Below are 6000 nucleotides of genomic sequence, written 5' to 3'. Positions count from 1 at the left end.
TCCCTACTTGGAGAATGGCCTGACTCCCCTCTGTCTCCATGGGATGAGGGGTGAACTGGGTGAACCCCGGCAGTCTCATCACTTTACCTGGGGAAGGGGTCACCGCACTGCCCAGAGGGCCACTGGGCCTATGAGCTCATACTCCACCTTTCTGGGACCTTCCTGTCCCATGGTGGGAAGAGCCCCCGTTCTCCCTTCCCACACACTTTCTGGAATCTGCAGTCAGCCCACAGCCCAGACAGCTCCCAGAGGCCTTGTAATGAAACTCATCATCACCCCCCACCCCATTCTCAGTCAGCTGGAATTTGTGGGAGGCAGGTGGGTGATTAATCCCTAAACCATCAACACGAACATTTGTTGCTGCCTACAGCGTGTTGGGGTTCCAAAGATGAGGATAAGGTCCCTGGGATCTACCGGGGAGAGGCTCATGCAAACCTGGTCTGCCCCAAGTATGGTGGGGGCCCAGGACAAGGAGGTTTTAAGCCTGTTTCAAGGGAAGGGCAGGAAGGGGTCCAGGAAGGCTTCCTGGAGGAGGTGGCCTCAAGGGCAGCCTTGAGGAATGAAGAGGAGTTTAGTAGGCATACCTGGGGGGTGGAGGACAATCCGGGCGAGAGGCACAGGGATGGAAACGTGTGGAGGCTGTGAGATCATGCGCAGTTCCAGATCGGTTTCCAAAGGAAAGAATCTCTGGGCTACTTGCATGCTTCTCCGGGTTGGGTTTTACCATTCCCTGAAGCACCGAAGGCTTCCGGGAGACAGATCTCAGTCACCATTCTTTTCACTTACACCAGGGAAGCCACATCATTTGTTGTTCAAATTGGGACACTTTTGAGAGCAAAGGGGGCATCGGGAATGAACGTGCTGGAACAACAGGTTTGGAAGCTAAACTGTCATGAGCAAATCGCAAGAGCAGGGCGAGGGCCACCCTAGATTTGGGGTCATTTGAGAGAGGAAGGGAGACGCAGGGTGTGGGCGTGGCAGGGAGAGCACTGTGGGTGTCTGTAGGGGTGACCAGAGGCCAGGGACAGCTGTGGGACCCAAGCAGGCCTCCCCGCACCTCAGGTTCCCACTCTGTGGGTCTCTGCCTGCCGTGCCCCCCTCCCCACACGGTAGGAAGGATTGGTCAGGGGTGTCCTGAAGAGGAAAGGCGAACAGGACCCCAGCCTCGCCTCCGAAGCCGAGGGCCTCTGCCAGATTCTGGGCAAGCTCCCAGCATCTTCCCTCAGCCCTCTGCCCCTGCCTGAGCACCCACACCATCAGGCCGGCTCCTGGAAGCCCTTGGATCTTTCTCCCAGTTTCCTAATTTCGTACTTCAGGGCTAACGGCAAAATGCTTGCTCAATGCGAAAGTGGAAAATGTTCAGATTTATTGCTTTGAGATTTTGGTTTGTCTCCTGGGCCTGGTTGATGCAGTTCCCTCCAAGTTTCAGAGCATTTTGTTTAAAAAGGAGAATTTTTGACAGCAGCGTTTTCTAGTTTACAGAGAGCCTTCACATAATAGCAGCAACGATCATCACTCTATGTATTGAGTTACTACACTGGGGAGCTCGATTAACCCTCGTAATCACCCTCCCTTTCCATAGAGGCAGGCGGAGGCTCAGAGAGTTAAGGGGCTTGCCCAAGGTCATACAGCCCAGGGAAAGGGCAGGGTACAGCTGAACCCAGGTCCTCTGTTTCCGTCTCTGCTCGCTCTCTCCCGTTCTGCCTTGCTTATCTTCAACTTGATCTAATGTACACGGATCTGCAGATACACCAGTGGGTGAGAACAAAACAGAACAAAACAAGAAACAGAGGCTCTTGTAGAAAACAGAGGCCGGAATGAATATAAAAATAACCAAGTATGTCCAAGGGAACCCTAACTCCCCAAACAATATCTTTTGTGCTAAGACTATTTTTGTAATGATGCAGGTGGTGGAGGGTCCAGTGGGGCAGGGAGTCAGTGAACAGAGGACTGGCTTTCTAAGTTCTAGGACTGCACTGTTCAAAATGGCGCTCAGTACTACAAATGGCTACTTAACTTTATTTTTTTTTTATTTTTTATTAAAAAAAATTTTTTTTTTCAACGTTTATTTATTTTTGGGACAGAGAGAGACAGAGCATGAACGGGGGAGGGGCAGAGAGAGAGGGAGACACAGAATCGGAAACAGGCTCCAGGCTCCGAGCCATCAGCCCAGAGCCTGACGCGGGGCTCGAACTCACGGACCGCGAGATCGTGACCTGGCTGAAGTCGGACGCTTAACCGACTGCGCCACCCAGGCGCCCCTACTTAACTTTAATTAAAATGAAATAAAAGTTGGAGGCACCTGGGTGGCTCAGTCGGTGAAGTGACCTCAGCTCAGGTCTTGATCTCACGGTTTGTGAGTTCGAGCCCCGCGTCAGGCTGTCTGCTGTCAGCACAGAGCCTGTTTTGGATCTTCTGTCTCCCTCTCTCTCTGCCCCTCCCCTGCTCACACTCTGTCTGTCTCTCTCTCTCTCAAAAAGAAATAAACATTAAAAAATAAAATAAAATGAAATACAATTTAAAATCTTAGCTCCTCGGTTGCACTTGGCCCATTTTAAGTGCTCAATACCCACATGTGGCCACCCTGTTGGGCAGCACAGATCTGGAAGGTTTCCAACATCGTAGCAAGTTCTACTGGACAGCATTGTCCTAAGCCACAAGCAAGCCGGCTCTGGTGTTGTCCAGACCGTCCTGGAGGGGGCGGGGAGCCACGGATGCAGGTGATAGCTTCCTCTGTAGCCAAGGTACCTCTCGAAGCCATCCCAACACCTGAGCCCTTCTACTCTGGAGAGGTTACAACTCCATGGATGCAGATAAAGGGCAGAAACCAAAAGAGCGGCCATTAGGGGAGACTTTGCTGCTCGGTGTGGTCTCAGGACAGCATCTCCTGGGGCCTTGTTAGAAGCGCAGTATCTTGGGCTCCGCGCCTGAGCCGCTGAATATGAATCTGCATTTTAACAAGATCCCCAGGTGATTCAGGTGCACATTCAAGTTTAAAAAGCTCTGTCTTAAGAGACAGGAGGAGCAGGATCAAAATATTGTTCCAAGTATAGGGAACCAACCAGATATTTTTAGATACAAAAAACCAGCATCAGCACCCGCCCCCCCCCCCCATTACCATGTGATTAAGCTTTAGTCACAGAGGGCTGAGCGTCTCTGTGCTACATAATCAACGAGCATATTTCCAAGGACAGAGCCCCAGTGGGGTAGCAGGGAGGAGCTGGCTCTTCCCCATCTCCCCTTCGGTCCCCTCCCCAAAGCAGAGGGGACAGAGCTGAGATTCACATTGTGGGTCTCAAGGATACCGCCTTTAAATCGGATTTTCTCTTTTTGCTTTGCCGCCTTTAAATTGGATTTTCTGTTTTTGCTTTTCTTTCCAGTGCATTTGGTTTTTGAACTTTGCAAATCGCCAAAGACACAACGGGATGCACAAAGCGTCTAAACAGATGCAGTCATCTAAAAGGAAGCATCTGGAGGAGGAAATGTCCCGCTTCTCAGCAGTGCGGTGCTCTGCAGACCTCAGTGCCTGGAGCCAGGTGCTAATGAAGCTTTCCGGGCAGGAACCAGCATCAAGCCCATCTGTGAAGAAAACAGGTGCAAAAGGTCCATCAGACGAGGCTGCAAAAGAGACCGGCAGCACGCTGACCCTTGCCAGGAAAGGAGGGTCTGCCCCCGGGAGTGGCTCCAGAACCGGGCTTCTGTGGCTCCTCCTTCGATGAAGATGACTCATCCCTTAATGTCTCTCTCCTCGCAGCCTACCTTGGGTCTTACTTATTTTTATCCCCGGAATGGCGTTAAGTTGCCAAACGGGTGATATTTCTCCACCTGCAAGGGCCCTCCTGGAGGATGAATTTTAAAATGCTCATTTTTACAGCTTGCTCCCAGCCATAATGCAGAAGACAAGAATGCAGGTGGCAGGAGACTTGGACAGCAACATGGGCCCAACGGGGGAGGGGGGAGGGAACGGGGCCTTGGGGAACCGCCAAGTGACTTTGCCACGGAGAGACATTCCAGGAGTTGGCTCTAAGGGGCCGGAGGAGAGGAAAGAAGAGGAATAGCCAAGTAGGCTTTCCTAACTCTCTTTCTAATACTGAAAAAAATCAAAGCAAAACCTGTGAACAGTCCTGCGGTTTCTGCCCCACCAGCAGGTGGCTTCGTTATTTTGGTAGCAAACCTCCTTTTTTTCTCCAGGGACCAAACCATCCCCTATCGCATGGGGTCCTTGCCTGTCACTCAAGATGCACCTGGCTGGGGAGCACATGACCCAGGTTAGGCCAATTGGAAGCCTACTTCCTTGAGGGGAGCCGGTAGGATCCGGACCCATTTGGAGTCACCCGGCCTGACGGAGGTGCTGGGGAGACTACCCCCTTGGTTCTTCCAGCCTAGATCCCGTCCCTGGCCACTTCCTCTTCCTAGTCCTTCTTGTGGGCTGACTGATGCCTCTCTTGAGAGCCCATGAGTCACCCCAGGGCATTTCAATACGTGTTTTTTTCTTTTTTCTTTTTTTTTTTTTTTGTTCGTTTTGTTATGTCTGCTTAAGTTAGACAGAGTTGGTTTCTATTATTTGTAACTGAGGGCCCAAACTGTCACAAACCCAAATGCCCAGCCACAGAGGCTTGGATCCAGAAAGCACGATAGAGTACACAATGGAACATTCTACAACCAGGTGCGGTAGTAAGTGTGTATTTGTTGACATGGAAAGAACTTCACAGTATATAGTTAAGAGCAAAAGCAGATTATAGTAAAACAGTAGACATAATGTGATTCCATGTTTGCAAAATATATTCTGTACGTTCACAGAAAAAAGATCTAGAAGAAAATATAATGGTCTTCATTCCGAAGGGTAGGATGGTTTGTATGTGGCTTCTCTTTCTGCTCAGCATAAAGATACTCCTAACCTTCCCACAATGCTTGGCAGTGGGGTTTTCTGTTTTGCCTTATTTATTTTTTCAAGTTTATGAAATGTTTATTTTTGAGAGAAAGAGAGTGAGCATGCGAGCAGAGGGGAGGCAGAGAGAGAGAGAGAGAGAGAGAGGGAGAGAGAGAACCTCAAACAGGCTCTGCGCTGTCAGCAGAGAGCTCGACGCAGGGCTCAATCCCACGAACCGTGAGATGGTGACCTGAGCCGAAATCAAGAGCCAGACACTTAACCGAATGAGCCACCCAGGTGCCCCTGTTTTGCTTTTTAAAAAAAGTGGACACAGGCGGGTCACCAGAGTCACACTTTCTTGATGCCTGTCTAAAGTGAAGTGATTTCCTGGGTGCAGGGAGGGACTTAGTCACAAAACTCCAGGGTCCCTGCCATGGGGACTGCTCACCCAGAGCTCTGACTACTGCTTACGTAGATGCAGGAGGCATCTGCGTCTCCAGGACAAAGAATAAGCCCTGCCCACTTTGCCAGGGCACCTGTGCATCCCACTCATTGTCACAGCGACCTTGGGAGACAGAGGTTTCTCCCTGTTTGACGGAAGAGGGACCGGAGAGGTGAGGTGACCTGCCCAGGCTCTCATAGTGGGGACTTAAAGGCGGGTGACTTGGCCCAGGGCTCCAACACCCCAGGGGCTACTCAAGTTTATTAATCTCCACACCCAACATGGGGCTTGAACTCACGACCCCGAGATCAAGACCACATGCTCTTCTGACGGAGCCAGCCAGGCGTCCTGGGGCTACTCAAGTAGCCAGAATGAAGTGACTGGGCGTGCGGCAGGGCTTAGAATTATCCTGTGAGGTCAGCTGTGTGGACAAGCTGCCAAGCGGAGGGAGAGCTCTGCCCCTTCACCCCTGCCTGGACGCCTTGCTCTGCGTAATGCCTCAAGGTTCTAGGCCTCCCTGCGGGGGAGGCAGGTGACGTCACTGGGGAGAGTGGGATCGTGGGATGCCCGTCCGGCTGCTCCTTATCTTCTAGGCCTTGAAAGTCATGCCCGCAGATCGGTCCTGGCCATTAGTACCCCGGCCCCACATGACTCCTTTGTAGTATTTTATACAACTTGCAGTCATGTT

Source organism: Leopardus geoffroyi, chromosome C1 (assembly GCF_018350155.1).
Source record: "Leopardus geoffroyi isolate Oge1 chromosome C1, O.geoffroyi_Oge1_pat1.0, whole genome shotgun sequence".
Lineage (NCBI taxonomy): Eukaryota > Metazoa > Chordata > Mammalia > Carnivora > Felidae > Leopardus > Leopardus geoffroyi.
The sequence above is the reverse complement of the archived record's forward strand: the minus strand, read 5'-3'. Positions refer to the sequence as shown.